We start from the raw sequence: 11,629 nt of genomic DNA on the forward strand, positions 1-11,629 counted from the left end.
GAAAAGGACTAAGGATATGTTTCTCGTATATGGAGGTGACAAAGAGCTCATCGTAAACGGTTACGTTGATGCAAGCTTTGACACTGATCCAGACGATTCTAAATCGCAAACCGGATACGTGTTTACATTAAACAGTGGAGCTGTCAGTTGGTGCAGTTCTAAACAGAGCATCGTGGCGGGATCTACGTGTGAAGCGGAATACATAGCTGCTTCGGAAGCAGCGAATGAAGGAGTCTGGATGAAGGAGTTCATATCCGATCTAGGTGTCATACCTAGTGCATTGGGTCCAATGAAAATCTTTTGTGACAATACTGGTGCAATTGCCTTGGAGAAGGAATCCAGATTTCACAAGAGAACCAAGCACATCAAGAGACGCTTCAATTCCATCCGGGATCTAGTCCAGGTGGGAGACATAGAGATTTGCAAGATACATACGGATCTGAATGTTGCAGACCCGTTGACTAAGCCTCTTCCACGAGCAAAACATGATCAGCACCAAGGCTCCATGGGTGTTAGAATCATTACTGTGTAATCTAGATTATTGACTCTAGTGCAAGTGGGAGACTGAAGGAAATATGCCCTAGAGGCAATAATAAAGTTATTATTTATTTCCTTATATCATGATAAAAGTTTATTATTCATGCTAGAATTGTATTAACCGGAAACATAATACATGTGTGAATACATAGACAAACAGAGTGTCACTAGTTTGCCTCTACTTGACTAGCTCGTTAATCAAAGATGGTTATGTTTCCTAACCATGGACAAAGAGTTGTTATTTGATTAACGGGATCACATCATTAGTTGAATGATCTGATTGACATGACCCATTCCATTAGCTTAGCACCCGATCGTTTAGTATGTTGCTATTGTTTTCTTCATGACTTATACATGTTCCTATGACTATGAGATTATGCAACTCCCTTTTGCCGGAGGAACACTTTGTGTGTTACCAAACGTCACAACGTAACTGGGTGATTATAAAGGAGCTCTACAGGTGTCTCCAAAGGTACATGTTCGGTTGGCGTATTTCGAGATTAGGATTTGTCACTCCGATTGTCGGAGAGGTATCTCTGGGCCCTCTCGGTAATGCACATCACTTAAGCCTTGCAAGCATTGCAACTAATGAGTTAGTTGCGGGATGATGTATTACAGAACGAGTAAAGAGACTTGCCGGTAACGAGATTGAACTAGGTATAGGATACCGACGATCGAATCTCGGGCAAGTAACATACCGATGACAAAGGGAACAACGTATGTTGTTATGCGGTCTGACCGATAAAAGATCTTCGTAGAATATGTAGGAGCCAATATGAGCATCCAGGTTCCGCTATTGGTTATTGACCGGAGACGTGTCTCGGTCATGTCTACATTGTTCTCGAACCCGTAGGGTCTGCACGCTTAAGGTTACGATGACAGTTATATTATGAGTTTATGCATTTTGATGTACCGAAGGTTATTCGGAGTCCCGGATGTGATCACGGACATGACGAGGAGTCTCGAAATGGTCGAGACATAAAGATTGATATATTGGACGGCTATATTCGGACACCGGAAGTGTTCCGGGTGATTTCAGAGAAAACCGGAGAGCCGGAGGGTTACCGGAACCCCCCCGGGAGAAGTAATGGGCCATATGGGCCTTAGTGGAGAGAGAGAGGGGCAGCCAAAGGTGGGCCACGTGCCTCCTCCCCCCTGGTCCGAATTGGACTAGGAGAGGGGGGGCGGCGCCCCCCTTTCCTTCTCCCTCCCCACTTCTTTCCCCCTCCTAGTAGGAGTCCTACTCCTACTAGGAGGAGGACTCCTCCTTGGCGCGCCATAGGGGCCGGCCGGCCTCCTCCCCTTGCTCCTTTATATACGGGGGCAGGGGGCACCCCTAGACACACAAGTCGATCCACGTGATCATATTCTTAGCCGTGTGCGGTGCCCCCTTCCACCATAGTCCTCGATAATATTGTAGCGGTGCTTAGGCGAAGCCCTGCGACAGTAGTACATCAATATCGTCACCACGCCGTCGTGTTGACAGAAATCTTCCCCGACACTTTGTTGGATCGGAGTCCGGGGATCGTCATCGAGCTAAACGTGTGCTAGAACTCGGAGGTGCCGTAGTTTCGGTGCTTGATCGGTCGGGCCGTGAAGACGTACGACTACATCAACCAAGTTAACGCTTCCGTTGTCGATCTACAAGGGTACGTAGATCACACTCTCCCCTCTCGTTGCTATGCATCACCATGATCTTGCGTGTGCGTAGGAATTTTTTTGAAATTACTACGTTCCCCAACACACAGTTGGGGCAGAACTCCACAGCAGCGGCAGCAACAACCACCGTGTCGGCCGCAGCCGGGTCAGGAGACCCCGCGCGCCCCCCCAACTCAGATTCTGATGGACCTCATGGATAAACTGACGACCCTGTTGACTGCCGTGGTAGAGTTGGCGGATCAAGCTCAGCATGACACAGAGGTGGCATGCGTACATGAGGAGATGGTACAAGCTAAAGAAAATTTAGCAGCAGAAGAGGTCAGGATGGCCGTGGAGCGGGCGGCTTTGGACGCTCGTGCTCAACAGCTTCAAGCAGAGACTTTCCGGCTCTCGGTGGATCTGAACGTGTCAAACGAGGTCATGAGAAGAAGGCATCAGAAAACTCAGTCACGTCTACCTGTGACGCTCGATCCTAGGAACCTTTTTCATACGCTCGGGGCCGAGACAAGTAACCCGCCAGAGGCAAATCAGATCATGACACCTGGGGCACCGGTTCAGCCGCGCGCCATGGAACCACCTCGTATACATACCACTCCGCCTCATTATGTACCAACACCATCGGGTCACTTCTCCAATCCCTTGGAAAATCTCATTGCAGCTTCGGCTCGTTTGGCGGCTCTCCCGATGGAGGGCGACTCTCCGGCGGTGATTGAAACACAAAGGGTGAGAGAACTTGTTCAAACAGCTCTGGCGCAGCAGAATGCGTACTCTTACAGTCGAGACAGGATCCATTCAACCCCTCACCCGAGCCGGAGCCCAAGCTACAGTAGGCGTATGGATTCAGCTGACATGTCAAGCAATGTTCAACACCGGAACCGGCCGCACATGCATGAGCCGAGACAGGCTGGAGCCCTTAACTTGGCGGATCAGGAGAGGATCCGACAAGAGGCTGAGCGAGCGGTTCAACTGGCGGCAGAACAAGCGGCTCATCAGACGTTTCCGGCTTATCCAGCAACCTCGGTTGAGGCAGGAGTGGCAACAGGAACTGGAGGTGTTCCTTGCCTAGTTCCGGCCATACATAATGAGCGTTTGCCAAAGGATTTCAAGGGGCCTCGTAAGGTGCCTAATTACACGGCCGATTTGCAGCCTGGGGCCTCGATTGAGAGTTATGAGATGGCCATGGAGCTGTTGGAGGTCAGCGACACGGCAATGGCTAAATATTTCACCATGATGTTGGATGGAACGGCTCGTACTTGGCTAAAAGGGTTGCCCCCCAATTCCATCGGCTCATGGGCGGAGTTAAAGGCCCGGTTCATTTAGAACTTCAAGGACACATGCAAACAACCTATGTCAATCGTGGACTTGACTAATTGTAAACAAGAGGAAGGTGAGTCCACAACCCATTGGGTGCGCCGGGTCAAGGAGATAATTCATTCATTTGATAAGATGGATGCCGGTTCGGCAGTCTTAATGTTGGAGAAAAAATGTTGTTTTGAACCTCTGAAGCAGAAGCTGGGGCGGCTTAAACGTGACCGCCATGACATGGGCCAGTTGATGGCGGCTCTCGTCAAGTATGCCGATTCTGATAGTACCAAGGACCCTATGTCTGATGAAGAAAAGACAGGGAAGGGAAAGAAGAACGGCAACGACAAGGGTCACCAGCATAACCCAGCAAATCAAGGAGGTAATAAACGTAAGGCTGACGAATTTGTGGCTAACACCAATGCATAGGGAAACAATCAACGGTGCAAGGGTAGGCAACCCCTCGGTCGGGCGGGTCAGGTCCCACCCTTGAGCAACCGTTGAATGAACCTTGTCCAAGACATGACACCCGGGAGAAGCCAGCCACCCATTTGTGGAAGGACTGTACAATCATGAAGGCATTCAAGAATTCAAATGTGTTTGATGGAAGTCACGGCCCTGGCGGCGGTTCAGGTGGAGGCGGCTTTCATGGCCCAGGCGCTGGTTCAGGTGGAGGCGGTTTTCAAGGTCAGGGGCATACGGGTAACCAAGGAGGTTATAATCCACAGCCCGGCCAAGGTAATCAGCAGCAATCCGGATATCAGAGCAACCCAAAACAGTTGAATAGTGGACAATATCATGTATTTACCACTAGCTTGTGCAAGAGGGACCAAAAGCTTCACAAAAGGGTTGTCAATGCCGTTGAGCCGGCGATTCCGCGTTACTTACGATGGTCAGAACAGCCTATTGTGTGGTGCAGAGAGGATCAGTGTCGGTGTCAAAACCGGCGGATCTCGGGTAGGGGGTCCCGAACTATGCGTCTAGGCCGGATGGTAACATGAGGCAAGGGACACGAAGTTTTACCCAGGTTCAGGCCCTCTCGATGGAGGTAAAACCCTACGTCGTGCTTGATTAATATTGATGATATGGGTAGTACAAGAGTAGATCTACCACGAGATCGGAGAGGCTAAACCCTAGAAGCTAGCCTATGGTATGATCGTTGTTATGTATGTTGTCCTACGGACTAAAACCCTCCGGTTTTATATAGACACCGGAGAGGGTTAGGGTTACACAAAGTCGGTTACAATGGTAGGAGATCTTCATATCCGTATCACCAAGCTTTCCTTCCACGCCAAGGAAAGTCCCTTCCGGACACGGGACGGAGTCTTCAGTCTTGTATCTTCATAGTCCAACAGTCCGGCCAAAGGATATAGTCCGGCTGTCCAGACACCCCCTAATCCAGGACTCCCTCAGTAGCCCCCGAACCAGGCTTCAATGACGATGAGTCCGGCGCGCAGATTGTCTTCGGCATTGCAAGGCGGGTTCTCCTCCAAATTCCGTGTACCTGTTGAATAAAGTCCGGTTTCTTGTAGATGTTGCGCTCCTTGGCTTCTACGCCCAATAATGGCCGCTTCCCACGTGTCAAACGAATATGAAAAGCCCGAGTGTTTTTACATTCACACCCCTAGCCGCGTAAATGAGTTGCCCTATTTAAGGGGATGAGGATTTAGATCCAAACCACACCTTCTCCCCTTCGCGAGTGTTCATCAGAGTGCATCCGACAAAGGTCCATTCCACCATGGCCAGCCGCCGCAACTCCTCTCCTCGCCCTTCCAGCCCTAAGACTGGATATTGGGAGAGATGCTCCATCCCGCATAGTGAGCTAGTGACGCTCCAGACCAAGGGATTTCTCCCTCCGGCCTATATGGTCCCGGTTCGAGCCAGTCTTGCCGTCTACAACGGCGGAGAGCAAGCAGAGAGTGCCCCTAATACCTCCAAAGGAGAGCAGGTGTGCCTCGTCCCTTATTTAATAAGGGGGCTCGGATTTCCAATCCATCCATTTCTCTGGGGGCTGCTGCAGTTCTACGGCCTCCAGCTACATAATCTCACGCCTGCCTCCGTATTGCATATCGCGGGCTTTGTAGCCCTCTGCGAGCTGTTCTTGGGTGTTGAGGCTCATTTCGGACTGTGGAAGGAGCTATTCTGCCTCGTGCCCCGTTCCAAGAAGGGGTCAATGTATCAAGTGGGCGGAGCCGAAGTGTGGCGCATCGCCGGGACCGGATATCTGTCTGGAACCCCAAAGAAGGCGTCCGAAGACTGGCCCTCGGAATGGTTTTATATAGAAGACGTCCCGCTGCGGGATCCTGTCCGGATCGGCCTCCCTGAATTCAACAGTGCTCCCTTAAAGAAGCGCCTAAGCTGGCGCCCGCGGAGCCCTCAGAGGGAAAGTGACAGGGACATCATTTACCTGATGGACTGAATAAGATTGTTAGCCCATTCCGGACTAACCATGATCGGGGTTACGGCCGAATGCATTATGCGGGGGGTGCAGCCGCTTCAGTATAGAAGCCACCCATGTGGGACTTCAGCGGGGAGGACGACGCCACCCGCTACGGCCGTAAGGGGCCGGATTCAGCCGCCGCTCTACTAAAGATCTTGTCCACTTTGTATAAGGGAGAAGAGGAGGAATTTCTCCGCGTCAACCCACAGGGTGGATTCTCTATGCACAATCCCCCAAGCTGGGTAAGCGGTCGCATTTACTTGCCCATCCGTTTTGTATTCCCATTGTTAAATATTCAGTCTGACGACTTCAACGCAGGAACTGCGCCGGGCTGTTAAGGAAATAAGCATCCCTCCTCCACAACCCGAGGACCCAGGATGGTCCCTTGACCCGGCCTCTCAAGAGGATCCGGACATATCTGTGGAGCTGATTGATGGAGTGTTCCATCAATTGAGCAAGGACAACATCTTGGTGGCCATTACGGCCGATTACCCAGGGCTAATCCTGACCCCCCAGGTAACTGAGATCAAAGTCCCAGTACCCCGAATAGGTGTCCGCCCACTTGTGTTTTCAGTTTCCTGATTACAACCGAACTTTGCAGGGGAGGTTTTTCAGGCGGAAGGCCGAACCTGCGGCGACAAGCCAACGAGGGGCCGTAGGGCACCGTGGGCAAAAAAGAAGTGCAGTCCGGACCGAGACGTCAGCGCAAAGGTATGGCGCGCCCCCTTATCCCAGGTGTTATACCTTCGGGGCACAATGACACTCGCGCTCTCTTTAGGACAAAGAGACCTCGCCGGACTATATCCAGAGAGGCTTCCAATCGCGCCTCCACCAGCCAGGCTCCAAAGCCTGGTCCGGAGGCGGAGGCGAACACAAGGCGCACACCAGATGCTCCTCCGATGGAGGATGTGGACGGGTTGTCTGCCACCAACTCTGAGGTGGAGAGTGCCATGAACCACAGGCGTCGCCGGACAATTCTTTGCGACGCTTGTTTCTCCCAAGGGGCATTAGATGCCTTCAACTCGGGAGATGCGTACCTCCATGCCGCTCAAAATGGTCTAGCCAGAGCCACGGAGCAGTATGTAAAAGACATATGGGTAAGAAAATTATGGTAATTATATATATATACCAGTAGCCCTCGAGACTTGAAACAGTTAGAATAACTGATTTAAGGATCATTTGTTATGCAGGTTCTTATAGAAAAGAATTCCCTACTGTCCAAGGAGCTGGAAGAGTGCAAAGCCCAACTTGAGGCCGCACTAGCCGCGGCAGGGGAGCCCAAGGAGACCCCCTCTGGTAATATACACTTCGAAAGATAAGTATTTTGCGAAGCACGGCATGGGTGCGAATCTGACAAATGAAATTGCAGATGGCGCCGGATTGAATCCGGAAAGGCAACACCTCCTACGCCAACTAAAGGCTGGTGAGAAGGTGCTGACAAAGGTGAGGCGGGAGAAGAACGATCTCCAAGATGCCAACACCAAGCTGGGCGTCAAGCTGAAAGATGTTCGTGCCTAGCTGTCAGACTCCGTGAAGGAGAATCAGCGGCTTCGGCGCGGCATATTTAGTAAGTGCTTGAACGAACCTTTGGAAGAAAGTTCGGCGGGGAAGTCGACTAACAGAGCAATGTCTGTAGGTGTGCTAACAGGTCGTCCTGCAGAGGAGATGCCCGGTTCTACGGGTGACCTTCTTCCCGAGCTCTCGCAACTGCTCGATCGAGTTCGGTAGGCGATGCAAGGCGTCGCCCAGGCCCTGTGGCCATCCATCTCCATGCCCGAAGGTCTTGGAGAGCTTGCGGAGAAGCTAAAGGGAGCATGACGGTGCTTCCGATTGTGGAAGATATCAGCCCGCCGTCAAGGCGCTAGGGAGGCCTGGGCCATGGTGAAGACGCGGTACGCAAAGGCTGACCCCAACCACATGGCTGAGGTCGGTCCTGTAGGGCCCGATGGGAAGGAGATCCCTGTAAGCTTAGTATACGGCCAAGTAGAGTTGGCCGCTAAGTATTCCCAGCAGGACTGTAAATTAGACAGCCTATTAGATGGTATTGAAGAGGAATACAATCAGTCAAAATGACTATGTAATTTAATTGACATTTATAATGACTTCTAGCCGGATTGTAGATCATTTGTCATGGCCGACCTTTTCGCTTCAGCCTCAGGACCTGACGGTCCGGAGTGTGTCCGAATTCCTATGCGGTTATATAGAACCGGGGAATGCATGGAGACCAGGCGTAGGGGTCATTAGGGCTTGAACAGACAAGTGCCCGACTAGTTATGTTATATTACATGGTTAGTAAGAAACATCTTCTAGGGAGAATAGTTCCGTTAGGGGTTCCTTTCCCTGGGAGGCATGCCCTAAGGTGCATGTCCATGCTGCGAAAAGAAACGCAGGAAAAACATCTGGGGGCGTATAGATAAAATAAAAAAGATCATCTTTAGTTCACCGACCGAATATTCCCTTAAGAACGCTAGCTTTCGGCTTCACCCAGTCTGAGGTACACGTCCGGCTGACCTGGCAGTAACAATCGCAGAGGTGCTCCCTTTACCACCTAGCCGAACAATCGGGAACGTAGGGGTAAGCACAGGAGCCAGGCAACCCAGCTTGGCCAAACTTAAGTCATATCGATGCATATAATGGTGAATAAAAGGTACATGCGGAAGTGTGACACATGTGTTGGGCATGAAGCTCGTATGAATAAGCTTCTATTTAAAGAAGCCCCCAGGTTTAATGAGCGTGGATAGCGCATCACTTTATGAGCCTTTAGAGGCTATAAGAGAGAGAGAGAAGAAGAGAAATGTAAGACAGAAAATATATAAAAAATGGACAGAGGAAGGAGACGAACACAGAGTCCCGCGCTAGGCATAGAATCTTCGGAGACGGGCTGCGTTCCATGGGTTTGGCTCGAGTCGGTTATCCGATGCATCCCGTAGGCGGTACGCTCCACCAGTCAGGACTTGGTCAATTATGAAGGGACCTTCCCACTTGGGCTTGAGTTTGTCCTTTTTCTTGTCCGGTAGTCGTAGAACTAATTCGCCAACATTGTAATTTTTGGCCCGTACTTCTCTGCTTTGGTATCTTCGAGTCTGCTGTTGATAGAATGCGGAACGGGCTTTTTCCACGTCACGCTCCTCCTCCAATGCATCCAAGCTGTCCTGCCGATCGAGCTCGACTTCTCTTGCTTCGTACATGCGCACTCGAGGTGAGTCATGAATTATGTCGCAAGGCAAAACTGCCTCTGCGCCGTACACCATAAAGAATGGTGTGTATCCGGTGGTGCGATTCGGCGTGGTCCGCAGCCCCCAGAGTACGGAGTCGAGATCCTCTACCCAGTGCGTGTTAGATTCCTTGAGGGACTGCACTAATCTGGGTTTGATGTCGCTCATGATAAGACCATTTGCACGTTCGACCTGGCCGTTAGTTTGTGGGTGATAGACGGAAGCATAATCGAGCTTGATGCCCATGTTTTTGCACCAGAGTTTTACCTCGTCGGCCGTGAAGTTCGTGCCGTTATCAGTGATGATGCTATGGGGGACGCCATAACGGTGTACAACCCCGGATATAAAGTCTATCACCGGTCCGGATTCGGCCGTCTTAACATGCTTGGCTTCTATCCATTTGGTGAACTTATCCACCATGACCAGTAAGTATTTTTGCTTGTGGGTTCCGCCTTTAAGGGGTCCAACCATGTCAAGCCCCCAGACCGCGAAGGGCCAAGTAATGGGGATAGTTTGGAGGGCGGTGGGTGGCATATGGCTTTGGTTTGCAAAGAGCTGGCAACTGGTGCATCGTTGGACTAAGTCCTGAGCGTCTGCCTGGGCCGTCGGCCAGTAAAAGCCTGTACGGAAGGCCTTGCTTACAAGGGACCGGGCTGTAGCGTGATGACCGCCGAGTCCGGCATGAATTTCAGCCAGGAGGTTCCGCCCCTCCTCTTCGGAGATGCACCTTTGAAGGACTCCGATAGTGCTTTTCTTATAAAGCTCTCCCTCGTGGACTCTGTAGGCTTTGGATCACCGCACTATGCAGCGTGCCTCATTTTGGTCCTCGGGGAGTTCCTGCCTAGTAAGGTAGGCAAGGAATGGTTCTGTCCACGGGGCGATGACATCCATTATTACGTGGGCTGAAGGTGTTATTTCATTGGCAGAGCCTCCGATTGTGTCAGAATGTTCGGTGTCGGGCAGTGCGGTTGGGTCTGGGCTGTTATTGTTCGGCTCCCCTTCCCATACTACGGATGGCTTGAACAGCCTTTCCAAGAAGATGTTGGGGGGGACTACATCGCGTTTTGCGCCGATGCGTGCCAGGACATCTGCCGCCTGATTATTTTCCCGGGCTATATGGTGAAATTCAAGCCCCTCGAACCGAGCTGACATTTTTAGGACGGCGTTGCGGTAAGCTGCCATTTTTGGATCCTTGGCATCGAAGTCTCCATTTATTTGGGATATTGCGAGGTTCGAGTGCCCGCGCACCTCTAGGCGTTGGATGCCCATGGATACTGCCATCCGGAGACCATGTAAAAGGGCCTCATATTCGGCTGCATTATTGGAGTCCGTGTACATAATCTGTAGTACGTATTGAACTGTGTCTCCTGTGGGGGACGTCAAAACGACGCCAGCCCCCAGTCCGGCCAACAACTTGGAGCCGTCGAAATGCATGATCCAATTTGAATATCTGCCGTACTCTTTAGGGAGTTCGGCCTCCGTCCATTCTGCGACGAAGTCGTCCAAGACTTGCGACTTGATGGCTCGTCGTGGCTTATAAGTTATGTCGAACAGGAGGAGCTCAATGGCCCATTTTGCAATCCGGCCCGTTGCGTCACGGTTGTTTATAATATTGTTAAGTGGTACTTCCGAGGCTACTGTTATTGAACACTCTTGAAAGTAGTGTCGTAGCTTCCGGAATGCCATGAATACTGCGTACGCAATCTTTTGATAATGCGGGTACCGTGATTTGCAGGGAGTGAGGACAGTGGACACATAATAGACCGGCTTTTGAAGGGGGAATTTGTGTCCGTCCGCTTCTCGTTCGACGACGAGCACTGCGCTTACAACCTGATGTGTTGCTGCAATGTATAATAGCATTGGTTCGCCAATGTTTGGCGCGGCCAGGACTGGGTTTGTTGCCAGTATGGCTTTTATTTCGTCGAGTCCGGCCGTGGCTGCATCCGTCCATTTGAAGTGTTCGGTGCACCGAAGGAGGCGGTAAAGGGGTAGGTCCTTTTCTCCCAAGCGGGAGATAAAGCGTCTTAGAGCCGCCATGCATCCGGTTAACTTTTGTATTTGTTTGAGGTCTTTTGGGATATCCAATTGTGACAGAGCTCGGATCTTGGCTGGATTTGCTTCAATTCCTCTACCGGATACAATGAAGCCCAAGAGCTTTCCGGTTGGAATGCCGAAAATGCATTTTTTCGGGTTGAGCTTGATGTCGTATGTTCGGAGGTTATCAAATGTGAGCCTCAAGTCGCCTACTAGAGATTCAACATGTCTTGTTTTGACGACCACATCATCTATATATGCCTCCACTGTTTTGCCGATCTGGCTTGCCAGACATGTCTGAATCATGCGCTGATATGTTGCGCCGGCGTTTTTGAGCCTGAAGGGCATCGTGTTGAAGCAGAATGGCCCGTATGGTGTGATAAATGTCGTTGCGGCTTGGTCTAGTTCTGCCATCTTGATTTGATGGTAGCTAGAATATGCG

This window comes from Triticum urartu, chromosome 5A, assembly GCF_056163025.1.
Source record: "Triticum urartu cultivar PI428250 chromosome 5A, HENAU_Tu73, whole genome shotgun sequence".
In the NCBI taxonomy this organism is placed as follows: Eukaryota; Viridiplantae; Streptophyta; class Magnoliopsida; order Poales; family Poaceae; genus Triticum; species Triticum urartu.